Here is a 26883-nt window from a genome sequence, read left to right as displayed (position 1 = left end):
AGAATGGGAGGGGGAGTGGAAATGGTTTGCGACTGGGAGGTGCAGTTGTTTGTTGCGAACTGAGCGGAGGTGTTCTGCAAAGCGGTCCCCAAGCCTCCGCTTGGTTTCCCCAATGTTGAGGAAACCACACCGGGTACAGTGGATGCAGTATACCACATTGGAAGATGTGCAGATGAACCTCTGCTTAATGTGGAATGTCATCTTGGGGCCTGGGATAGGGGTGAGGGAGGAGGTGTGGGGGCAAGTGTAGCATTTCCTGCGGTTGCAGGGGTAAGTGTCGGGTGTGGTGGGGTTGGAGGGCAGTGTGGAGCGAACAAGGGAGTCATGGAGAGAGTGGTCTCTCCGGAAAGCAGACAGGGGTGGGGATGGAAAAATGTCTTGGGTGGTGAGGTCGGATTGTAGATGGCGGAAGTGTCAGAGGATGATGCGTTGTATCCGGAGGTTGGTGGGGTGGTGTGTGAGAACGAGGGGGATCCTCTTGGGGCGGTTGTGGCGGGGGCGGGGTGTGAGGGATGTGTTGCGGGAAATATGGGAGATGCGGTCAAGGGCGTTCTCGATCACTGTGGGGGGCAAGTTGCGGTCCTTGAAGAACTTGGACATCTGGGATGTGCGGGAGTGGAATGTCTTATCGTGGGAGCAGAAGCGGCGGAGGCGGAGGAATTGGGAATAGGGGATGGAATTTTTGCAGGATGGTGGGTGGGAGGAGGTGTATTCTGGGTAGCTGTGGGAGTCGGTGGGCTTGAAATGGACATCAGTTAGAAGCTGGTTGCCTGAAATGGAGACTGAGAGGCCCAGGAAGGTGAGGGATGTGCTGGAGATGGCCCAGGTGAACTGAAGGTTGGGGTGGAAGGTGTTGGTGAAGTGGATGAACTGTTTGAGCTCCTCTGGGGAGCAAGAGGCGGCACCGATACAGTCATCAATGTACCGGAGGAAGAGGTGGGGTTTGGGGCCTCCAGTGACAGTGCAGCACTCCCTTAATATTGTTAAAGATTTTACGACCAGAGGCCACATTTTCAAATTGGTTGCCAATTAATTTAGGGGAAGAATTACTTCTTTCAGGTTGTAGCAATCTCTTGAACACTTTAGCAGAGAAGGTTTTAGAGGTAATGCCATTAATTATATGCTCGGCTGAGATGGCCAGGTTAATTTTTAAATCAAGGAACAACGACAATGAGAAAAGGGTAGCCTTTACAGTGGAAGATACTTCAAGGATCCCCTTATTACTAAAGAATACAGGGAGGAATTAAACACATCACTACCACACCATCACTACCATGAGAGAAGTTGTAGTAGACAATCTAATGGAGTGAAAGCAGATTGGACTCTTCGCCGTGATGGTTGACTTTGTAAGATTCTAAACAATGAGCTTCAGAGTCGGTATATGCATTGACTGTAATTTCCCAAAAAGGTTCAGATTCTCGAGAAGCATCTGAGGGCTGGAAAAATGCTGATGTGATGTCCCTATTTAAAAAGGAGAGAGGCAAAAAGAAGATAACTACAACCGAACCAGTCTAATATTGTTGGAAATGTGTGGCAATCAACTATGAAGAAAATAATAGCAGGACATTTGGAAAATCATAATCTAATCAAACAGAATCACCATAGCCTGATGAAAGAGAAATTATGTCTGGCTAATTTGTTTGGGTTTTTGGAGGAAGTTTTGGGAGGAGAATTAACAGAGGAAAACCAGTAAATGTGTTGTGTTTGGACTTGGAGAAAGCATTGAGAATGTACACAAAAGTAATAAGCTAAGAGCTGAGGTTTTGAAGGTAGTATATTGCTATGGATCAGTATGCTTTGCATGTTCTGGAAGAAGAGATCACATCTCGAGTGAAATGCACCAAGTGAATATATATTTTGGGGAACTTGGTGGCAATGCGGTAAGTCAGTGCAGAGTGTAAGAGGTGCCATTTGCTTGCTTTTTTTGCCTGATAGTTCATAAGCATTTTTTTTTGAGACAGGGTGAATTGAAGCCAGAATCAGGGACCGAGAGGGTGAACCAGGTTCATTGGTTGGTGATCGCTACTGGTTTAAGAATCTATTATCGGTAGCTTTCAGATTGAAAGTAAATCGGAGAAATATTTACAGGCTACAAACTAAAAGACCAGAATGTTTTCAAATCAAATTAAGATTGAAGTAATTGAAATGGAGATGCCAGGCCAGATGATGATTTGTACCTACATGACGGGCGAGTGGTCAGGCCCCATACTCCAGCTTACGTCTGATGAACTGGAATCTCAGTTTTGACCAATCAACAAATCATGTGGGGCAGAGTTACCAGGGAATGCTGTGCTTCAGGAGGCAGTCACACACCTTAGATTAACTAGCTGAAACTCGGTCAGTGGCCAATGACAAAGAACAGGGCAGGTGGAAGGATCCAGGATGTAGTGCAGAAGGAACCTTGGCCTTTGATCTTATCGAACAGGTTTGAGATTCTTTCTTCCTGTGTGGATGAGAGTGCAGGGTATAGGGAAGATGAGTAAACTGACTGTAGCACTGTGGTATAGGTGGGACATTCAGGAGGGGATAAAAAGTGAAATGTAGTTATAATCAGAGGTAGTATAGTTAGGGGAATGAACACTGTTCGTTGTGACCAGGATCGAGAGTCTCGAAAGTAGTGTTGCCTGCCTGGTGCCCAGGTTCAGGAGATTCCATCTCGGCTACAAAGGAACTTGAAGCGGGAGGAGTAGAAATCCAGCTATCGTGGTCCACACAGGTACCATTGATATGGAAGAAAGAGGAAAGAGGTTCTCCTGAGGGATTATGAGCACCGAGGTGCTGAGGTGAGAAAGCAGAACCAGAATGGTAATAATCTCTGGATTATTATCTGAGCAATTTGGCACGGTGTGAACATAATTATAGATGTACATTGTTCAAATGGTGGCATGGCAGAAATGTGTTTGAATTCATGGGACATTGGCATCGGTACGGGGAAGGAGGGAGTCGTTCTGGTGTTATAGGCTCGACGAGAATCATATTGGGACAAGTATCCTCGCAAAATACAGAGCTAGGTCTGGGGCTAGGGCGTAAAAATAAAAAGTGTGGAGTGGGTGAGCTCAGTTGCATGGAAAATTGTGGAAAAAGTTAGAAGCTGGTAAGTGCTCAGCAAAGTTTCCAGAGCAAGTAATAGGACAAAAAGTTTGGAAATGGTCAGGAGTCTCACTTCAGCTGCAGCAGATAAGAAGGGTGGCTGTAAATGCCAGACTGAAGATCTTGTATTGAATTGCAGGGAGTGTATGAAACAAAGTGAATGAGTTTGTGGTGCAGATTGAAATTGACAGATACATCACTCTGGGTATCACAGAGAGGTGGTTGTTAGGGGATAAGTGTTGGGAACGAAATAGCCAATGATTCATGTCCGATAGAAAGAACAGGCAAATGGGCAGAGATAACAAAGTGTGGAGCTGGATGAGCACAGCAGGCCAAGCAGCATCTCAGGAGCGTAAAAGCTGACGTTTTGTGCCGAGACCCTTCTACTTCTGTGTGTTCATCCTGATCCACACTTTGTTATCTTGGATTCTGAAGCATCTGCAGTTCCCATTATCTCCGATACAAATGGACAGAGATGCCAGGGTTGGCTTGTCAGTAAGAAATGAGGTCGCGCTGAAGGAACCACAGCTCTTGTGCTTGTTTATTAATGACTTGGAGGAAAGAGGTGCATGTGCTGTGGCTAAATTTGCAGATGACTGAAAAAATATTTAGAAAGACAAGGCATGGCCCAGAAACAGAGATTTACCGGGATGTTACTTGGATCGGAATGTATTAGCTATAAGGAGGGTTTGGTGGAAGTGCTGTGTCATGATAAATGTAATGAGATCAACCATGATCTCACTGAATGATGGAGGAATATTCAATGGGCCAAATGGCTTTTTTTGTGAGTCTTCTTGTTTGACAATGCATTCATGAAGGTGTTTTTTTTTTCTCTCTTGGATAAGATGTGAAAATGAAATGTATACGAGATAATGGGAACTGCAGATGTTGGAGAATCCAAGACAACAAAATGTGAGGCTGGATGAACACAGCAGGCCAAGCAGCATCTCAGGAGGACAAAAGTGCTCCTGAGATGCTGCTTGGCCTGCTGTGTTCATCCAGCCTCACATTTTGTTGTCATGAAATGTATACACTTCCTTTTCATCTGGGAATAAATAATTGTTCTGAACGATTTCCATTGACTAATAGCAATCTGTCAAGCTTCGCAATGTAAAGAGATTTTTAGCTTCTTTTTCATTGTAAAGGTATTCTTTGGAATTAATTTGGCATATATTATTTGCATCTCAGGAAGTATGTTCATCACTGCATCTCACAAAGTGCTCTGTTGTATAACAACAGCTTTTTAAAGATCACTTCAATGGTTGTGATTTTCAGTTGCCATAACACACATTAAATTACACTGTTGGCCAATCTGTCCATGATTATTTCATTATCTTCTGTTTCAAACAGACAAGGAAATATTGGTGATGCAATGAAGAGTTTGATTCTCAAATATAATTGCTGTTATAGTTTCCACTTGGAAGAAAGATTCACATCAAATTGACTGGTCAAGGAAATGGGACACTGACTGTGAGTACTTTGAATGTTCGAGTTATTCCTAAAATGAAAGTTATGACCTTGATGATTTCTCTTTCATGCAGCTATGAAGAGACTCTTTTAAAATATCCTCTAGGTTTGTGGTTCAGGCATAAAAGTGTGATATGTATATTTATGTATATACATGTACATGCGTAATCTGAAAAGAAAATGACGAGAAATCACTTGTTGCAAGGTGAGAATGAGTTATCCAGATAGTAAGAACTGCCAATGTTGGTGTCTGAGATAACACATTGTGGAGCTGGAGGAACACAGCAGGGCAGGCAGCATCAGAGGCTCAAGAAAGTTGAGGTTTTGGGTCAGGACCCTTCCTGAGAAATGGAGGGTGGAAGGGAGCTCAGAAACAAATAGCGTGGAGGGGGAGGAGGTGCTGGGGAAGGTAGGTGGGATGGTAATAAGTGAGTACTATCCAGATTGGAACAGATTTTCCCCAGGGGGTATTGAATACGAATTCCAAATCACTCTCAAAATCTTAGTGACTGTTAACGTTGATGTTTTTTGTCTGTGTGTTTCAGTAATTGCATGACAGTTGAATGGTTCGTTGAGAGTGAGGAACCTATGGACTCTCACACACCAAGATGGAATTTAGTTCGAAGAGTGACTTCAAAATAGTTGCTTGCTTTTAAAATCTTGACCGTTTTTGCTGTCCAGTTGAATGAATTTAGCTCATACTGCTTCAATAGGAATTAGTGTTTAATAGGAACATATTTGTGAAACTTACAGTTTCGCAAGTTTTAGCTTAAACTGGTGGAGACTTTCGGTGCTTGCAAAAAGGCTCACCTCTCCATTAATACCGAAGGAAAATTGGAGTTTAAAAGTAAGTTCACCCGCTGTCAGGGAATGAAATGTTAATGTTGACTCGAACATAATTTTTAAAAAAGTCATATATTTGTGTTACACTGAACTCAAATTAAAATTTGGATATGCTAGTTTTACAGATGGTTGGATATTGAATTCATTTTAAATGAGTGTGAAGATCACTTTAAATCCAGCATATTTGTGAAGAAAAGAAATAGCATGTCAAATAAAATTAACTGCATGACTCTTCATAGCCCTATATGTAGAATTTCATTCCGAACTATGAGACAGTTGTGACCCCATACTACCTCAGTGCTCATGGCAACAGTAAGACTCCTGTTTGACGTGCTGTGCACTGCATGGAATGGCGGCAACATCAGATTCATTGATGCTTGAGAATCAAAAGAATATGACAATAAGATTTAAAATCAAAATCTCATTGAACACTTCAAGGAATGTATTACAGGAAGAGGGGGAAAGCATGTATGACTAATAGAAGGTGGTGGCGCAGATCACATAGACCTGTGTGCTAAAATTTAGCACAAATTTCACATTGAATGGAACAGTTTAAACAGGCTGGAGGAAGCAGACATGCCAGCCCAAACTTTTTGAATTTGAGCATTCTGTTCGTAAACATCAGCAAAATTGTGGGAAACATGTTTATTCTTTCTCTTTTATTGCACAGAACCATACGATGAGACTGTTTTGATGAGGAATTTAAAGATTATGTGTCCCATCCGTTTGACTCAGAGTTTGGTACCATAGGTTGGTACGATCTTCGTTCGAGAAGGAAAAGGGATGTTCCAGATACAGAAAATCGTCAAACCATTTACTACAAAGTCCGTTTCTGGTTAGTATTAATTAATGCAATTAACATTTTTAGATTGACATGATTGCACAATGGAGTCAATAAGAAAATTCCATCTGATATTCCACATAAATTTTAAGTGGATATTAAAGCAGCTCATTTCTTTTTCACGCTGTATGCTGCTTTCAAGAATGGTTGTCTTATTGTCGAAATGTTTAGCATTGACTCCATGGCTTCTTCCATTAGCTCACATTGAAACACATGTTTCTTCAGCCAAAAATGCACGTTTACTCGGTGTAGCTTGACTAACCTTCCCCTGTGGTCGTTCCCCTGAAATCCCCTGCAGTAGCTCCCCTGAAAAACAACTATACCATTTTGGATACTGTTCCGGGGGATGACTGAGCAGGGGTATGCAGTAGGGTGCAGGTCTCTGGCACAGAGTCTGTCCCTCTTGCACAGAAGGGAAGCGGGGATAGGAAGAGAGTGATAGTCATTGGGGACTCAATAGTTCGAGGCACTGATAGAAGATTTGCCGGGAACGAAAGAGACTCACGATTGGTGTGTTGCCTACCAGGTGCCAGGGTCTGTGATGTCACGAATATCCTGGGTGGGAAATTGGCTCGTGCCATTCGGTTGGATTTAAACGAGCTCAGAAGGGGAATGGGAAACTGAGATGTAGTCCTAGTACACAGGAGGATGAGCATAGGGAGGACATGGTCAGGACCTCACTGTCACAGAAGTGTGCTGGCAGACAGCAAGCTGGATTGAAGTGTGACGACTTTAATGCCGGGAGTATCCGGAATAATGTAGGTGAGCTTGCAGCTTGGATAGGTACCTGGGACTTCGATGTTGTGGCCATTTCGGAGGCATGGATAGAGCAGGGTCAGGAATGGATGTTGCAGGTTCTCGGGTTTAGATCTTTCATTAAGGTCTGGGAAGGTGGTAAAAGAGGGGGAGGTGTGGCTTTGTTGGTCAAGGACAGTATAACGGCGGCTGAAAGAACCTTTGAGGACTCGTCTACTGCGGTTGTATGGGCTGAGGTTGCCAAGGAAGGTTTGTCGACTGAGTCAGTGTGGGTGGATGTTCGGAACAGCAAGGCAGCAGTCACTTCACTGGGGGTTTTCTACAGACCCCAAATAGCAGTTGGGAGATCGAAGAACTCATTGGCCGGCAGATTGTTGAAAAGTGCAAACGTATCAGGGTTGTTGTTGTGGGTGACTTCAACTTTCCCAATATAGATCGAAACCTCCTTAGTGCAGATGGTTTGGATGGAGCCGTTTTTGTCAGGTGTGTTCAGGAGGGTTTCCTGACTCAGTATGTGGACAGGCCGACGAGGCAGGAGGCCATTTTGGATTTGGTGCTGGGGATGCGCCAGGACACGTGTCAGATCTCGTGGTGGGAGAACACTTTGGCGACAGTGACCGCAAGAGCCTCCCATTTACCATCGCCATGGAAAGGGAAAGGAGCAGTTACCAGGGGAAGATATTTCACTGGGGTCAAGGAAACTATGATGCTGTCAGACAGGAGTTGGGAAGTACAGATTGGGAGCAATTGTTCCACAGAAAGGGCGCAGCAGACATGTGGAGGCTGTTCAAGGAGCAGTTGTTGCGAGTGATGTATAAATTTGTTCCTCTGAGACAGGGTAGAAGGGGTAAGATTCAGGAGCCTTGGATGACGGGTACAGAGGTGCTTCTTGTCAAAAAGAAAAGGCAGCGTACGTAAGGTGGAGGAAGTGAGGGTCTAGCACAGCTTTAGAGTATTACAGGCCTGCTCGGAAGGAGCTCAAAAGATATTGCCTGTCCAATTGTTACCTGTTACAACCTTTGCGTCCACGCTTGCTCATTCAATGGTGTCAAGATGCCAGCAGTGCATGTACCTTCTCCATCCCCTAATGCCATCAGCTCACACAAGACATAGCCCATACTTAAAATCTTCTGATCAACCAAAGTTCATTGTGATGGACATTTTAGTTATCTGTCATGAAACGAAAACTGGTTCTGACTGGCATGACCTGCAGTGCAAATGAATATAATCTGCGAAACGAGATTCCTTATGGGCTTGCATCTGCTAGAAATGATTGCTTTTCAAAGACGTTGCATACATACATTTTTTTCTCCTATCACCTTAGATTTTTTTTTGCTTATGCATGTTGTGTGGGTTTCCAGTCAGGCGCATAAACACAGGTTGATGCAGTCACTGTTAAAACACGGTATTGAAGGAGAATTTGTGATCTTTGGAGTTTCATTCCAGTGAATGAAGGAGTGCACCATCAAGCCACTTCAGAGCACTACTGGCGACAAATTGTTGCAAGTTTTCAAGTGTTACCGATCGTCACATAAAATATGGCCTTTTTGTTGTTGCGCTATTCATCTTAACTGCAACATATCTAGTATTTAGGCTTGGAAACTATTTCAAGTTTTTTGATTTACTTGTTCAAAATAATTTATGATTGTTGTCATGATATCTACAATATGTTATTTTGATTGGACATAGAGGATTGGATCTGTCTTAATGGAAATAATGTATGCGCTTATAAAACCCCTTCTGGGCAAGGTAGTTGCTCAGTGGTCAGAGCTGCTCATGCACTGGGGAGCCAATTGAAATTCCAGTCTTGGGTAACTATCTGTGTGGAATTGACATGTCCTCCCCGCGTCTGCGAGGGGCTTCCGCCAGGTGCTGCAGTTTCCTCCCATTGTTCAAAGATGTGCAGGTCCTTATATGTGATTTGTGAAGCATTTCTTAAATGTTTCAATCCTGCCAGCATCCAGTGCCTTGGACAAAATAACTGGAGATGAATAAAAGATACTGTGCCTTTTGACACCATTTCCTGCTGGATTTTCATCAATCCTGCTTTATATCAGTGACAACTTCCATGACCTTTTTTGATGCTCTGTCTGAATTGACAGTCTAGTTCCAAATATTTGTTGTGCAGTATTTCAAGGTCTCTGTTATAGCACACCCACGAATGTCCACTTCAAAAGATACTTCCATATCATAGAATCCCTACGGTGTGGAAACAAGCCCCTTTTGACCCAAGAAGTCCACGGTCACCCTCCAAAGAGCGTCTCACCCTGACTCATCCCCCGACCCTTTCCTCAGTAACCCTACATTTCCCATGACTAACACACCTAATCTACACATCCCTAAACACAATGGGCAAGTTTGGCATGGCCCATACATTGAGCCTGCGCATCTTTGGACTGTGGGAGGAAACCAGAGCACCCAGCAGGAACCCATGCAGGCATGGGCAGAATGTACAAACTCCGCACAGAAGATCGCCCAACGGTGGGATCGAACCTGGGTCCCTGGCGCTGTGAGTCAGCAGTGCTAACCACTGAGCCACCGTGCTGCCCTTGGAGTTAGACAGAGCTTGCTTGTTCCTGGGTGGCCTCAAACTGCCAACCTCCACTTAGTGGCAAAAGTGCTGACCAACTGCCCTCATCTTCACTGGTTTTTGCTTTGTATCATTGAATTCAATCCTTAAAACTCTATGATAAATATTTAAATTTCCATTGATATGTGAGCGTTGTTTTTAGTACGCAATATTGGTTTATTATGTTTCATTGGTACATAAGGAATATTTTATGTATATGCAAATAGGCAAGTTGGTAACGATGCAGTCCACAGACCTGGAGGATAATAACACTGTCCTTCACTCGCCCACAATGCCCTCTGCAAATTGGTAGAAAACAAAAATTTCTATAAAATTCATCTCTCCTCCCGTCAGTCGATCAAAATTAATTCATGATTTTGTACAGGCCAATAAGCGTAAGATTGCACGAGCCTAAACAAAACTACTGGCTCATATTAGTTCAGTAAAGTGAAAGGGCAACAATAGAGGTAGTAGGAACTGCAGATGCTGGAGAATCTGAGATAAGAAGGTGTAAAGCTGGATGAACACAGCAGGCCAAGCAGTATCATCCGGCTCTACACCTTGTTATCTCAGATTCTCCAGCGCCAATTTTCTGAAGTCGGGTCTCGTCCCGAAACATCAGCTTTCTTGCTTCTCTGATGCTGCTTGACCTGCTGTGTTCATCCAGCTCTCCACCATGGGCAACAATAGAGTATGCTTTAAGTCACTAGATATGTTACATGGGTTTGTCTTCCTTAGGGTGGAGTTAGTGGAACCGAAAAAGATGTCTCCCTCACAGCGTTTGTGACAAAAGAATTGCATCGTTCCTTGGCGGCCTTTCAACAGAAGAATATTCAGAGATTTCCCGAGTGGTAAGAATGTAACTTCTTTTACTTCTCTTTATCTCACTTTTTCCAACAATTGGAAAATAGATTTTAGAAATAACGTCGAGCTGATGAAGTGTGAAAAGAAGAATAATTCCAAGCAGTGGTGGGAGTAGGTCAGTGAGGTGGGAGGAGTGGATAGGTGGGAGAGAAGGCGGACAGGTCATGGAGGCGGGGATGAGGGGAGGAACTAGTCTTGGGATGAGGCTGGCGGGTGGGGAGATTTTGAGGGTGGCCAAGTCCACATTGAGGCTATTGAGTTGGAAGCTCCCGAGGCGGAATGTGAGGTGCTGCTCCTCCAGTTTCTGGGTGGTCTGGTTGTGACACTGGAAGAGGCCCAGGATGGACATGTCATTCAGGGAGTGGGAGGGGGAGTTGAAGTGATGCAATGATTTGGATATGAAAATAGAAGGTGTGGTTAGTAAGTTTCCCAATGATTGAAGGTGTAGTAGCCAGCCAAGAAGGTCACCTCAGAATACAATGGGACATTGACAAGGGCCAATAAACTGAGGAATGGCAGATGGTGTTGAGGTTAGACAAATGTGAGGTGCTACATTTTGGAAAGGCAAATCAGGGCAGCACGTATACACTGAAGGTTGTGGGGAGTGTTGCTTAATAAAGAGACACTGGAGTGCAGTTTCGTAGTTCCATCAAAGTACAGCCACCGGTAGAAAGGATATGAAGGAGACATTTGGTGTGCTCGCCTTTATCGGTCAGTGCATTGAGAATAGGAGTTGGGAGATCACTTCGCAGCCATATAGGACGTTGGTTCGGCTGCTTTTGGAATCCCGCAATCGATTTTGGTCTCCTTGCGAGAGGAAGGATGTCGGCGCACCATTGAGGGCCGAAGGGCCTGTTCTGCGCTGTATTCTTGTATGTTGTAAACTTGAAAGGGTTCAGAGAAGATCTACAAGGATGTTATGAGCATCGGAGGTTGAAGGTATACCGTGGGCTTGAACAGGCAGCTATTTCTTGGAACTTTGGAGTTCAGGGCTGACCATATAGAAGTTTATACAATTACGAGGGATGTGGATAGAGCGAACAGCCAAGATCTTTTCCCCGGGTTGCTGGAATCCAAAACTGGAGGGAATAGGTTAAAAATGAGAGAGGGAAGATTTAAAATGGACCGGATTTTTTTCATAGTGGTGCATGTATGGAGTGAGCTGCCAGAGGAAGTGGTGGAGGCTTGTACGTTTAAAAGGCATGTGGATGGGTATATGAATAGGATGGGTTGAGAGGAATATGGGCCAAATACTGGCAAATGGGACTAAATTAATTTAGGATATCTGGTCAACATAGACAAATTGGGCCAAAGGATCTGTTTCCCGACTGTACATCTCTCTGATTCTAAGTGTCTTTTTTCTTAACCACGTGGCCCATAATTAGAAAAACTTGAATCAGGATTTGGGAATGTGACAATTCTAATTGGATCTGTTTGATGAAATTAACTCTGTCGGTAATGGTGGTTGAATTATGATTCGTCAAATTTGAGTTTATTGCAGCATCTTATAGAATAGAGGAGACACATGTAATCAAAATTGAAAATCAAAACTTGGTAAAATTTTGCATTGGAAATACATGACCAGCCATTGGAGGAGATTCATGACCATTGCATTCAAGTGAGAACAACAAATGCGATTCAGTGACTCAGTGAAACGGGATGCAGTGACTCTGTGAAATTGGATGCAGTGACTGTGTGAACTGGGATGCAGTGACTGAGGGTAATGGGATGCAGTGACTGAGGGTAATTAGATGCAGTGACTGAGTGAAATAGGATACAGTGACTGCGGGAAATGGGTTGTAGTGACTGCGGGAAATGGGTTGTAGTCACTGAGGGAAATGGGATACAGTGACTGATGGAAATGGGATGCAGTGACTGATGGAAATGGGATGCGTTGACTGATGGAAAGGAGATGCAGTGACTGTGGGAAATGGCATGCTGTGTCTGAGGGTAATGGGATGCAGTGACTGAGGGGAATGGGATGCCGAGACTGATTGAACTGGGTTGCAGTGACTGAGTAAACTGGGATGCTGTGACTATGTCTAATGGGATGCAGTGACTGAGGGAAATGGGATCCAGTGACTGTGGGAAATGGGTTGCAGTGTCTGAGTGAAATGGGCTGCAGTGAATGTGTGAACTGGGATGCAGTGACTGATGGAGATGGGATGCTGTGACTGAGTGAAATGGGATGCTGTGACTGAGGGTAATGGGAGGCAGTGACTGAGGGAAAGGTGATTCTGTGTATTTGGGAAATGGGATGCGGTGACTGTGGCGAATGGGATGCAGTGACGGTGGGAGATGGAATGCAGTGACTGAGTGAAATGGGATGCCGTGACTGAGGTTAATGGGATGCCGTGACTGAGGTTAATGGGATGCCGTGACTGAGGGAAAGGAGATGCAGTGACTGTGGGAAATGGCATGCTGTGACTGAGAGAAATGGCATGCTGTGACTGACGGTTTTGGGATGCAGTGACTCTTAAATGGGATGCAGTGACTGCGTGAAGTGGGCTGCAGTGACTGTGCGAAATGGGTTGCAGTGACTGTGCGAAATGGGTTGCAGTGACTGAGTGAAATGGGATGCAGTGACTGAGTGCAATGGGATGCAGTGAATGAGTGCAATGGGATGCAGTAACGGAGGAAAGGCGATGCGGTGACTGTGGGAAATAGCATGCTGTGTCTGAGGGGAATGGGATGCAGTGACTGTGGAAATGGGATGCAATGACTGTTAAATGGGCCGCAGTGACTGAGTGAAATGGGCAGCAGTGACTTGGTGAAATGGGATGCAGTGACTGAGGAAAGGAGATGCAGTGACTGTCTGAAATGGGACGCAGTGACTGAGTGACCTGGGATGCAGTGACTGAGTGACCTGGGATGCAGTAACTGAGTGAAATGGGATGCAGTGACTGAGCTAAATGGGATGCATGACTGATGGAAATGGGATGCAGTGACTGAGGGGAATGCGATGTAGTGACTGAGGGGAATGCGATGCAGTGACTCATGGAAATGGGATGCTGTGACTGAGGGAACGGAGATGCAGTGACTGAGTGAAATGGGCTGCAGTGACTGAGGGAAATGGATGCTCTGACTGAGGGTAATGGGATGCAGTGACTGTGTGAAATGGGCTGCAGTGTCTGTGCGAACTGTAATGCAGTCACTGTGTGATCTAGGATGCGGTGGCCAAGTGAAATGGGGTGCAGTGGCTGAGTGAAATGGGATGCAGTGGCTGAGTGAAATGGGATGCAGTAATTGGTGGAAATGGGATGCAGTGACTGTGGGAAATGGGATGCGGTGACTGACAGTAATTGGATGGATTGACGGACGGTAATGGGATGCAGTGACCGAGGGAAACGGGACGCAGTGTCAGAGTGAAATAGGATGCAGTCAATGAGTGAAATGTCCTGCAGTGATTGAGTGAAGTGGGATGCAGTGACTGAGGGAAATGGGATGCAGTGGCTGAGTGAAATGGGATGCACTGACTCTTGGAAATGGGATGCAGTGACTGTTGGAAATGGATTGCAGTGACTGTTGGCAATGGGATGCAGTGACTGTTGGAAATGGGATGCAGTGACTATGGGAAATGGGATGCAGTGACTGAGGGAAAGGAGATGCAGTGACTGTGGGAAATGGCATACTGTGACTCAGGGTAATGGGATGCAGTGACTGAGTGAAATGGGATACTGTGACTGAGGAAAGGAAATGCAGTGACTATGGGAAATGGCATGCAGTGACTGAGTGAAATGGGATGCAGTGACTGATGGAAATGGGATGCAGTGACTGATGGGAATGTGATGCAGTGTCTGAGGGAAATGGGATGCTGTGACTGAGCGTACTGTGATGCAGTGACTGAGGGTAATGGGATGTAGTGACTGATGGTAATGGGATGCAGTGACTGGGAAATGGGATGCAGTGATTGATGGAAATGGGACGCAGTGACGATGTGAAATGGGACGCAGTGACTGATGGAAAGGAGATGCAGTGACTCTGTGAAATGGGATGCAGTGACTGAGTGAAATGGGATGCAGTGACTGAGTGAAATGGGATTGCCGTGACTGTGGAAAGGAGATGCAGTGACTGAGGGAAATGGGATGCAGTGACTGAGGGAAATGGGATCCTGCGACTGAAGGTAATGGGATGCAGTGACTGAGGGTAATGTGATGCAGTGACTGAGTGAAATGGGATGCAGTGACTGAGTGAAATGGGATGCAGTGACTGAGTGAAATGGGATGCAGTGACTGAGTGAAATGGGATTGCCGTGACGGATGGAAATGGGATGCCCTGACTGAGTGTAAGGTGAAGCATGGAGTGAAATGGGATGCAGTGGCTGTGTGAAATGGGATGCAGTGGCTGTGTGAAATGGGATGCAGTGGCTGTGTGAAATGGGATGCAGTGGCTGTGTGAAATGGGATGCAGTGGCTGTGTGAACTGGGATGCAGTGGCTGTGTGAATAGGGATGCAGTGACTGAGGGAAAGGAGATGCAGTGTCTGTTTGAAATGGGATGCTGCGACTCAAGTGAATGGGATGCCGTGTCTGTGGGGAATGGGATGCAGTGACTGTGGGGAATGGGGTGCAGCGACTGTGGGGAATGAGATGCAGTGACTGAGATAAATGGGATGCAGTGACTGATGGAAATGGGATGCAGTGAATGAGGGAAATGGGATTCAGTGACTGTGGGGAATGGGATGCAGTGACTGTGGTGAAGGAGATGCAGTGACTGAGGGAAATGGGATGCAGTGACTGAGGTCCTGGGAAGGAGTGACTGAGTTCATGGGGATGCAGTGCCCGAGCGGACTTGGGGTGCAGTGAGTGAGTGAAATGGGATGCAGTGCCTGAGTGAAATGGGATGCAGTGCCTGAGTGAACTGGGATGCAGTGACTGAGTGAAATGAGATGCAGTGACTGAGGGAAATGGGAAGCATTGACTGAGTGAAATGCGATGCAGAGACTGAGGGAAAGGAGATGCTGTGCCTATGGGAAATGGGATGCAGTGAGTGTGGGAAATTGAATGCAGCGCCTGTGAGATACGGGAAACAGTGACTGAGTGAAATGTGATGCAGTGACTGAGTGAAATGTGATGCAGTGACTGTGTGAAATGTGATGCAGTGACTGAGTGAAATGTGATGCAGTGACTGAGTGAAATGTGATGCAGTGACTGAGTGAAATGTGATGCAGTGACTGAGTGAAATGGGATGCAGTGACTGAGTGAAATGGGATGCAGTGACTGAGGGAAATGGGATGCAGTCTCTGAGTGAAATGTGTTGCAGCCACTGAGTGAAATGTGTTGCAGTCACTGAGTGAAATGGGACGCACCACTGAGTGAAATGGGACGCAGTGACTGAGGGAAATGGGATGCAGTCACTGAGTGAAATGACATGCAGTGACTAAGTGAAATGGGAAGCACTGACTGAGTGAAATGCGATGCCTTGTTTGATGGAAATATGATGGAGTAACTGATGGAAATGAGATGCAGTGACTGAGTGAAAAGTGATGCAGTGACTGAGTGAAATGGGATGCAGTGACTGAGGAGAATGGGATGCAGTGACTGAGATGAATGGGACGCATTGACTGATGGAAATGGGATGCAGTGACTGAGGGAAAGGAGATGAAGTGACTGTGGGAAATGGCATACTGTGACTAGGGTAATGGGATGCAGTGACTGAGGGGAATGGGTTGCAGTGACTGAGTGAAATGGGATACTGTGACTGAGGAAAGGAGATGCAGTGACTATGGGAAATGGCATGCAGTGACTGAGTGAAATGGGATGCAGTGACTGAGGGAAATGGGATGCAGTGACTGATGGGAATGGGATGCAGTGTCTGAGGGAAATGGGATGCTGTGACTGAGCGTACTGTGATGCAGTGCCTGAGGGTAATGGGATGTAGTGACTGATGGTAATGGGATGCAGTGACTGGGAAATAGGATGCAGTGATTGATGGAAATGTGACGCAGTGACTAAGTGAAATGGGACGCAGTGACTGATGGAAAGGAGATGCAGTGACTGAGTGAAATGGGATTGCCGTGACTGTGGAAAGGAGATGCAGTGACTGAGGGAAATGGGATGCAGTGACTGAGGGAAATGGGATGCAGTGACTGAGGGAAATGGGATCCTGCGACTGAAGGTAATGGGATGCAGTGACTGAGGGTAATGTGATGCAGTGACTGAGTGAAATGGGATGCAGTGACTGAGGGGAATCGGCTGCAGTGAATGAGGACAATGGGATGCAGTGACTGGGAAATGGGATGCAGTGACTATGGGGAATGGGACGCAGTGACTGAGGGAAATGGGATGCAGTGACTGGGAAATGGGATGCAGTGACTAGGAAATGGGATGCAGTGACTATGGGAAATGGGACGCAGTGACTGAGTGAAATGGGATGCAGTGACTGAGGGAAATGGGATGCAGTGACTGAGTGAAATGGGACGCAGTGACTGAGTGAAATGGGATTGCCGTGACGGATGGAAATGGGATGCCCTGACTGAGTGTAAGGTGAAGCATTGAGTGAAATGGGATGCAGTGGCTGTGTGAACTGGGATGCAGTGGCTGTGTGAATAGGGATGCAGTGACTGAGGGAAAGGAGATGCAGTGTCTGTTTGAAATGGGATGCTGCGACTCAAGTGAATGGGATGCCGTGTCTGTGGGGAATGGGATGCAGTGACTGTGGGGAATGGGGTGCAGCGACTGTGGGGAATGAGATGCAGTGACTGATGGAAATGGGATGCAGTGAATGAGGGAAATGGGATTCAGTGACTATGGGGAATGGGATGCAGTGACTGAGGAAAATGAGATTCAGTGACTGAGATAAATGGGATGCTGTGACTGATGGAAATGGGATGCAGTGAATGAGGGAAATGGGATTCAGTGACTGAGTGAAATGGGATGCAGTGACTGTGGTGAAGGAGATGCAGTGACTGAGGGAAATGGGATGCAGTGACTGCGTGAAATGGGATGCAGTGACTGAGGAACTGGGAAGGAGTGACTGAGTTCATGGGGATACAGTGCCCGAGCGGACTTGGGGTGCAGTGAGTGAGGGAAATGGGATACAGTGCCTGAGTGAAATGGGATGCAGTGACTGAGTGAAATGAGATGCAGTGACTGAGTGAAATGAGATGCAGTGACTGAGTGAAATGAGATGCAGTGACTGAGTGAAATGAGATGCAGTGACTGAGTGAAATGAGATGCAGTGACTGAGGGAAATGGGAAGCATTGACTGAGTGAAATGCGATGCAGAGACTGCGGGAAAGGAGATGCTGTGACTATGGGAAATGGGATGCAGTGAGTGTGGGAAATTGAATGCAGCGCCTGTGAGATACGGGAAACAGTGACCGAGGGAAATGGAATGCAGTGACTATGGTGAAATGTGATGCAGTGACTGAGTGAAATGTGATGCAGTGACTGTGTGAAATGTGATGCAGTGACTGAGTGAAATGTGATGCAGTGACTGTGTGAAATGTGATGCAGTGACTGAGTGACTGAGGGAAATGGGATGCAGTCTCTGAGTGAAATGTGTTGCAGCCACTGAGTGAAATGTGTTGCAGTCACTGAGTGAAATGGGACGCATCACTGAGTGAAATGGGACGCAGTGACTGAGGGAAATGGGATGCAGTCACTGAGTGAAATGACATGCAGTGACTAAGTGAAATGGGAAGCACTGACTGAGTGAAATGCGATGCAGTGACTGAGTGAAATGAGATGCCTTGTTTGATGGAAATATGATGGAGTAACTGACGGAAATGAGATGCAGTGACTGAGTGAAAAGTGATGCAGTGACTGAGTGAAAAGTGATGCAGTGACTGAGTGAAAAGTGATGCAGTGACTGAGTGAAATGGGATGCAGTGACTGAGGAGAATGGGATGCAGCGACTGAGAGAAATGGGATGCAGTGACTGGGAAATGGGATGTAGTGATTGATGGAAATGGGACGCAGTGACTAAGTGAAATGGGACGCAGTGATTGATGGAAAGGAGATGCAGTGACTCTGTGAAATGGGATGCAGTGACTGAGTAAAATGGGATTGCCGTGACTGTGGAAAGGAGATGCAGTGACTGAGGAAATGGGATGCAGTGACTGAGGAAATGGGATGCAGCGACTGAGGGAAATGGGATGCAGTGACTGAGGGAAATGAGATGCCGAGACTGAGTGAACTGGGATCCAGTGACTGATGGAAATGGTATGCAGTGACTGAGGGAAATGGGATGCACTGACTGACGGAAATGGAATGCAGTGTCTGTTGGAAATGGGATGCTGCGACTGAAGGTAATGGGATGCCGTGACTGAGGGTAATGGGATGCAGTGACTGAGGGTAATGGGATGCAGTGACTGAGTGAAATGGGATGCAGTGACTGGGAAATGGGATGCAGTGACGATGGGAAATGGGACGCAGTGACTGAGTGAAATGGGACGCAGTGACTGATGGAAAGGAGGTGCAGTGACTCTGTGAAATGGGATGCAGTGACTGATGGAAATGGGATGCAGTGACTGATGGAAATGGGATACAGTGTCTGACGGAAATTGAATGCAGCATCAGTGAGAAACGGGATGCAGTGACTGAGAGAAATGGGATTCAGCGACTGAGGGAAATGGAACGCCGTGACTGAGGGAAATGGGATGCAGTGACTGAGTGAAATGGGAAGCAGTGACTGATGGAAATTGGACGCCGTGACTTGGGGAAAGGAGATGCAGTGACTGAGTGAAATGGGATGCAGTGACTTACTGAAATGGGATGCAGTGACTGAAGGAAATGGGATGAAGTGACTGAGTGAGATGGGATGCAGTGTCTGAGTGAAATGGGATGCAGTGTCTGAGTGAGATGGGATGCAGTTAATGAGTGAAATGAGATGCAGTGACTGATGGAAATTGGATGCACTGACAGAGTGACATGCGCTGCAGTGCCAGATGGAAATGTGATGCAGTTACTGAGGTACTGGGAAGGAGTGACTGAGTTAATAGGGATGCAGTGCCCAAGGGGGCTTGGGGTGCAGTGACTGATGGAAATGGGATGCAGTGACTGAGTGAAAAGAGATACATTGACTGAGTGAAATGGAATGCAGTAACTGAGGGAAATGGTATGAATTGACTGAAGTTAATGGGATGCAGTGACTGAGTGAAATGGGATGCAGTGCCTGAGTGAAGTGGGATGCAGTGACTGAGTGAAGTGGGATGCAGTGACTGAGGGACATGGGATGCAGTAACTGAGGGACATGGGATGCAGTGACTGAGGGACATGGGATGCAGTGACTGAGGGACATGGGATGCAGTGACTGAGGGAAATGGGATGCAGTGACTAGGTGAAATGGGATGCAGTGACTGAGGGACGTGGGATGCAGTGAATGAGGGACGTGGGATGCAGTGACTGAGGGAAATGGGATGCAGTGACTGGGAAATGGGATGCAGTGATTGATGGAAATGGGACGCAGTGACTAAGTGAAATGGGATGCAGTGACTGATGGAAAGGAGATGCAGTGACTCTGTGAAATGGGATGCAGTGACTGAGTGAAATGGGGTGCAGTGACTGAGTGAAATGGGGTGCAGTGACTGAGTGAAATGGGATTGCCGTGACTGTGGAAAGGAGATGCAGTGACTGAGGAAATGGGATGCAGTGACTGAGGGAAATGGGATGCAGTGACTGAGGGAAATGGGATGCACTGACTGAGTGAACTGGGATGCAGTGACTGATGGAAATGGTATGCAGTGACTGAGGGAAATGGGATGCAGTGACTGACGGAAATGGAATGCAGTGTCTGTTGGAAATGGGATCCTGCGACAGAAGGTAATGGGATGCCGTGACTGAGGGTAATGGGATGCAGTGACTGGGAAATGAGGTGCAGTGACTATGGGAAATGGGACGCAGTGACTGAGTGAAATGGGACACAGTGACTGATGGAAAGGAGATGCAGTGACTCTGTGAAATGGGATGCAGTGACTCTGTGAAATGGGATGCAGTGACTGAGTGAAATGGGATGCAGTGACTGAGTGAAATGGGATGCAGTGACTGATGGAAATGAGACGCCGTGACTTGGGGAAAGGAGATGCAGTGACTGTGGGAAATGGCATGCACTGACAGAGTGACATGCGCTGCAGTGCCAGATGGAAATGTGATGCAGTTACTGTGGGACATGGGATGCAGTGACTGAGGCTCTCGGAAGGAGTGACTGAGTTAATAGGGATGCAGTGCCCGAGGGGGCTTGGGGTGCAGTGACTGAGGGGAATGGGATGCAGTGACTGACGGAAATGGGATGCAGTGTCTGTGTGAAATGGGATCCTGCGACTGAAGGTAATGGGATGCAGTGACTGAGGGTAATGTGATGCAGTGACTGAGTGAAATGGGATGCAGTGACTGAGGGGAATCGGCTGCAGTGAATGAGGACAATGGGATGCAGTGACTGGGAAATGGGATGCAGTGACTATGGGGAATGGGACGCAGTGACTATGGGGAATGGGACGCAGTGACTGAGGGAAATGGGATGCAGTGACTGAGTGAAATGGGATTGCCGTGACGGATGGAAATGGGATGCCCTGACTGAGTGTAAGGTGAAGCATTGAGTGAAATGGGATGCAGTGGCTGTGTGAAATGGGATGCAGTGGCTGTGTGAACTGGGATGCAGTGGCTGTGTGAATAGAGATGCAGTGACTGAGGGAAAGGAGATGCATTGTCTGTTTTAAATGGGATGCTGCGACTAAAGTGAATGGGATGCCGTGTCTGTGGGGAATGGGATGCAGTGACTGTGGGGAATGGGGTGCAGCGACTGTGGGGAATGAGATGCAGTGACTGAGATAAATGGGATGCAGTGACTGATGGAAATGGGATGCAGTGAATGAGGGAAATGGGATTCAGTGATTGTGGGGAATGGGATGCAGTGACTGTGGGGAATGGGATGCAGTGACTGAGGGAAATGGGATTCAGTGACTGAGATAAATGGGATTCAGTGACTGAGATAAATGGGATGCAGTGACTGATGGAAATGGGATGCAGTGAATGAGGGAAATGGGATTCAGTGACTGATGAAAATGGGATACAGTGACTGAGGGAAAGGAGATGCAGTGACTGTGGGAAATGGCATACTGTGACTCAGGGTAATGGGATGCAGTGACTCAGTGGAATGTGACGCATTGACTGAGGGAAAGGAGATGCCGTGAATGTGGGAAATGGGATGCTCTGACTGTGGGTAATGTGATGCAGTGACTGAGGGCAACGCGATGCAGTGACTGTGGTTAATGGGATGCAGTGAATGAGGGATAGGAGATGCAGTGAATGTGGGAAATTGGATGCAATGACTGAGGGAAATGGGATGCAGTGACTGATGGAAATCAGATGCAGTGTCTGAGGGAAATGGGATGCAGTGTCTGAGGGAAATGGGATGCAGTGTCTGAGGGAAATGGGATGCAGTGACTGAGGGTAATGGGATGCAGTGACTGAGGGTAATGGGATGCAGTGACTGAGGGGAATGGGATGCGGTGACTTTGTGAAAATGGATGCAGTGACTGAGGGGAATCAGATGCAGTGAATGAGGACAATGGGATGCAGTGACGGCGGGCAATGGGATGCAGTGACTGAGTGAAATTGGATTGCCGTGACTGTGGAAAAGAGATGCAGTGACTGAGGAAATGGGACGCAGTGACAGATGGAAATGGGATGCCCTGACTGAGTGTAAAGTGAAGCATTGAGTGAAATGGGATGCAGTGGCTGTGTGAACTGGGATGCGGTGACTATGTGAACTGGGATGCAGTGGCTGAGTGAAATGGGATGCAGTGGCTGAGTGAAATGGGATGCAGTGGGGAGTGAAATGGGATGCAGTGACTGGTGGAAATGAGATGCAGTGACTTAGGGAAAGGAAATGCAGTGTCTGTGGGAAATGGGATGCTGCGACTGAGGGTAATGGGATGCAGTGACTGATGGAAACGGATGCAGTGACTGAGTGAAAAGGGATGCAGTGACTGAGGTACTGGGAAGGAGTGACTGAATTAATCGGGATGCAGTGCCCGAGCGGGCTTGGGGTGCAGTGACTGAGTGAAATGGGATGCAGTGACTTAAGGAATGGAAATGCAGTGTCTGTGGGAAATGGGATGCTGCGACTGAGGGAAATGGGATGGAGTGACTGACGGAAATGGGATGCAGTGACTGAACGAAATGGGATGCAGTGACTGAGTGAAATAGGTTGCAGTGACTGAGTGAAATGGGATGCAGTGACTGAGTGAAATGGGCTGCACTGACTGAGGGAAGTGGGATGCAGTGACGGCGGGCAATGGGATGCAGTGACTGAGTGAAATTGGATTGCCGTGACTGTGGAAAAGAGATGCAGTGACTGAGGAAATGGGACGCAGTGACAGATGGAAATGGGATGCCCTGACTGAGTGTAAAGTGAAGCATTGAGTGAAATGGGATGCAGTGGCTGTGTGAACTGGGATGCGGTGACTATGTGAACTGGGATGCAGTGGCTGAGTGAAATGGGATGCAGTGGCTGAGTGAAATGGGATGCAGTGGGGAGTGAAATGGGATGCAGTGACTGGTGGAAATGAGATGCAGTGACTTAGGGAAAGGAAATGCAGTGTCTGTGGGAAATGGGATGCTGCGACTGAGGGTAATGGGATGCAGTGACTGATGGAAACGGATGCAGTGACTGAGTGAAAAGGGATGCAGTGACTGAGGTACTGGGAAGGAGTGACTGAATTAATCGGGATGCAGTGCCCGAGCGGGCTTGGGGTGCAGTGACTGAGTGAAATGGGATGCAGTGACTTAAGGAATGGAAATGCAGTGTCTGTGGGAAATGGGATGCTGCGACTGAGGGAAATGGGATGGAGTGACTGACGGAAATGGGATGCAGTGACTGAACGAAATGGGATGCAGTGACTGAGTGAAATAGGTTGCAGTGACTGAGTGAAATGGGATGCAGTGACTGAGTGAAATGGGCTGCACTGACTGAGGGAAGTGGGATGCAGTGACTGAGGGAAATGGGATGCAGTGAATGTGGGAAATGGGATGCAGTGACTGAGTGAAATGAGATGCAGTGACTGATGGAAATGGGATGCAGTGTCTGAGGGAAATGGGATGCTGTGACTGAGCGTACTGTGGTGCAGTGACTGAGGGTAATGGGATGTAGTGACTGATGGTAATGGGATGCAGTGACTGAGGGAAATAGCCTGCAGTGACTGAGTGAAATGGGATGCAGTGTCTGAGGAAAGGAGATGCAGTGACTGTGGGAAATGGGAAGCGGTGACTGAGTGGAATGTGAAGCATTGAATGAGTGAAATGAGATGCAGTGACTGTTAGAAATGGGATGCAGTGGCTGTGTGAACTGGGATGTGGTGACTGTGTTAACTGGGATGCAGTGGCTGAGTGAAATGCGATGCAGTGACTCAGGTACTGGGAAGCAGTGACTGAATTAATAGGGATGAAGTGCCCGAGCGGGCTTGCGGTGCAGTGACTTAGGGAAATGGGATACAGTGCCGGAGTGAAATGTGATGCACTGACTGAGTGAAATGGGATGCACTGACTGAGTGGAATGGGATGCACTGACTGAGTGAAATGGGATGCAGTGTCTGATTGAAATGGGATGCAGTTAATGAGTGAAATGGGATGCAGTGACTGATGGAAATTGAATGCAGTGACAGAGTGACATGACCTGCAGTGCCTGTGTGAAATGGGATGCAGTTTTTGTGGGACATGGGATGCAGTGACTGAGGTCCTGGGAAGGAGTGACTGAGTTAATGGGGAGGCAGTGCCCGAGCTGGCTTGGAGTACAGTGACTGAGGGAAATGGGATACAGTGGCTGAGAGAAATGGGATGCACTGTCTTCGTGAAATGGGATGCAGTGGCTGAGTGAAATGGGATGCAGTAACTGGTGGAAATGGGATGCTGTGACTGATCGAAATGGGATGCAGTGACTAACAGTAATTGGATGGAGTGACGGACGGTAATGGGTTGCAGTGACTGAGGGAAATGGGACGCAGTGTCAGAGTGAAATAGGATGCAGTCAATGAGTGAAATGGCCGGCAGTGATTGAGTGATGTGTGATGCAGTGACTGAGGGAAATGAGATGCAGTGGCTGAGTGAAATGGGATGCTCTGACTCTTGGAAATGGGATGCAGTGACTGTTGGAAATGGATTGCAGTGACTGTTGGCAATGGGATGCAGTCACTGTTGGAAATGGGATGCAGTGAGTGTGGGAAATGGGATGCAGTGACTGAGGGTAATGGGATGCAGTGACTGAGTGAAATGGGATACCGTGACTGTGGAAAGGAGATGCAGTGACTGTGGGAAATGGCATACTGTGACTCAGGGTAATGGGATGTAGTGACTGAGGGGAATGGGATGCAGTGACTGAGTGAAATGGGATACTGTGACTGTGGAAAGGAGATGCAGTGACTATGGGAAATGGGATGCAGTGACTGAGTGAAATGGGATGCAGTGACTGAGGGTAATGGGATGCAGTGACTGATTGAAATGGGATGCAGTGACTGATGGAAATGGGATGCAGTGTCTGAGGGAAATGGGATGCTGTTACTGAGCGTACTGTGATGCAGTGACTGAGGGTAATGGGATGTAGTGACTGATGGTCATGGGATGCAGTGACTGAGAGAAATGGCCTGCAGTAACTGAGTGAAATGGGATGCAGTGACTGAGGAAAGGAGATGCACTGATTGTGGGAAATGGGAAGCAGTGACTGAGTGGAATGTGAAGCATTGAATGTGTGAAATGAGATGCAGTGACTGTTTGAAATGGAATGCAGGGGCTGTGTGAACTGGGACACGGTGACTGTGTGTACTGGGATGCAGTGGCTGAGTGAAATGCGATGCAGTGACTCAGGTACTGGGAAGGAGTGTTTGAATTAAGAGGGATGCAGTGCCCGAGCAGGCTTGGAGTGCAGTGACTTAGGGAAATGGGATACAGTGCCTGAGTGAAATGTGATGCACTGACTGAGTGGAATGGGATGCAGTGACTGAGTGGAATGGGATGCAGTGACTGAGTGGAATGAGATGCAGTGGGGAGTGAAATGGGTTGCAGTGAATGAGTGAAATGCGCGCAGTGACTGATAGAAATCGGATACAGTGACTGATGGAACTGGGATGCAGTGACTGACGGAACTGGGATGCAGTGGCTGAGTGAACTGGGATGCAGTGGCTGAGTGAAATGGGATGCAGTGGCTGAGTGAAATGGGATGCAGTGGGGAGTGAAATGGGATGCAGTGACTGGTGGAAATGAGATGCAGTGACTTAGGGAAAGGAAATGCAGTGTCTGTGGGAAATGGGATGCAGTGACTGAGGGTAATGGGATGCAGTGACTGAGGGTAATGGGATGCAGTGACTGAGGGTAATGGGATGCAGTGACTGAGTGAAAATGGATGCAGTGACTGAGTGAAATGCGATGCAGTGACTGAGGTACTGGGAAGGAGTGACTGAGCTAATAGAGATGCAGTGCCCGAGCGGGCTTGGGGTGCAGTGACTGAGTGAAATGCGATGCAGTGACTTAAGGAATGGAAATGCAGTGTCTGTCGGATATAGGATGCTGCGACTGAGGGAAATGGGATGGAGTGACTGACGAAAATGGGATGCAGTGTCTGAGCGAAATGGGATGGAGTGACTGACGGAAATGGGATGCAGTGTCTGAGCGAAATGGGATGCAGTGACTGAGCGAAATGGGATGCAGTGACTGAGTGAAATGGGATGCAGTGACTGAGTGAAATGGGATGCAGTGACTGAGTGAAATGGGATGCAGTGACTGATTGAAATGGGATGCACTGACTGAGGGAAGTGGGATGCAGTGACTGAGGGAAATGGGATGCAGTGACTGAGGGAAATGGGATGCAGTGACTGAGTGAAATGAGATGCAGTGACTGATGGAAATGGTATGCAGTGACAGTGGGAAATGGGATGCAGTGACTGACGGAAATGGGATGCAGTGTCTGTTTGAAATGGGATCCTGCGACTGAAGTTAATGGGATGCAGTGACTGAGTGAAATGGGATGCAGTGACTGAGGACAATGGGATGCAGTGACTGAGGACAATGGGATGCAATGACTGAGGGCAATGGGATGCAGTGACTGAGGGAAATGGGATGCAGTGACTGAGGGAAATGGGATGCAGTGACTGAGGGAAATGGGATGCAGTGACTGGGAAATGGGATGCAGTGACAGTGGGAAATGGGATGCAGTGACTGAGTGAAATGGGATGCAGTGGCTGAGTGAACTGGGATGCGGTGACTTTGTGAACTGGGATGCAGTGGCTAAGTGAAATGGGATGCAGTGGCTGAGTGAAATGGGATGCAGTGACTGAGTGAAATGGGATGCAGTGACTGAGTGAAATGGGATGCAGTGACTGAGTGAAATGGGATGCAGTGACTGAGTGAAATGGGATGCAGTGACTGAGTGAAATGGGATGCAGTGACTGAGGGCAATGGGATGCAGTGACTGAGGGAAATGGGATGCAGTGACTGCGTGAAGTGGGATGCAGTGAATGAGTGAAA

General features: G+C 47.2%; 1 protein-coding gene across 1 annotated transcript in view; it reads left to right on the top strand.

Moving 5' to 3' along the window:
* Positions 1 to 6160: 6160 nt before the first annotated feature.
* LOC132209433 (utrophin-like) overlaps positions 6161 to 26883 on the top strand; it is a 156416-nt gene continuing 135693 nt past the window's right edge. Inside the window, exons 1-2 of the mRNA XM_059644506.1 lie at positions 6161 to 6235; positions 10305 to 10417. The gene's annotated coding sequence lies outside the window, so the exon portion shown is untranslated. The remainder of the gene's footprint in view (positions 6236 to 10304; positions 10418 to 26883) is intronic.

This window comes from Stegostoma tigrinum, unplaced genomic scaffold, assembly GCF_030684315.1.
Source record: "Stegostoma tigrinum isolate sSteTig4 unplaced genomic scaffold, sSteTig4.hap1 scaffold_93, whole genome shotgun sequence".
NCBI lineage: Eukaryota > Metazoa > Chordata > Chondrichthyes > Orectolobiformes > Stegostomatidae > Stegostoma > Stegostoma tigrinum.
The sequence above is the reverse complement of the archived record's forward strand: the minus strand, read 5'-3'. Positions and strand labels throughout refer to the sequence as shown.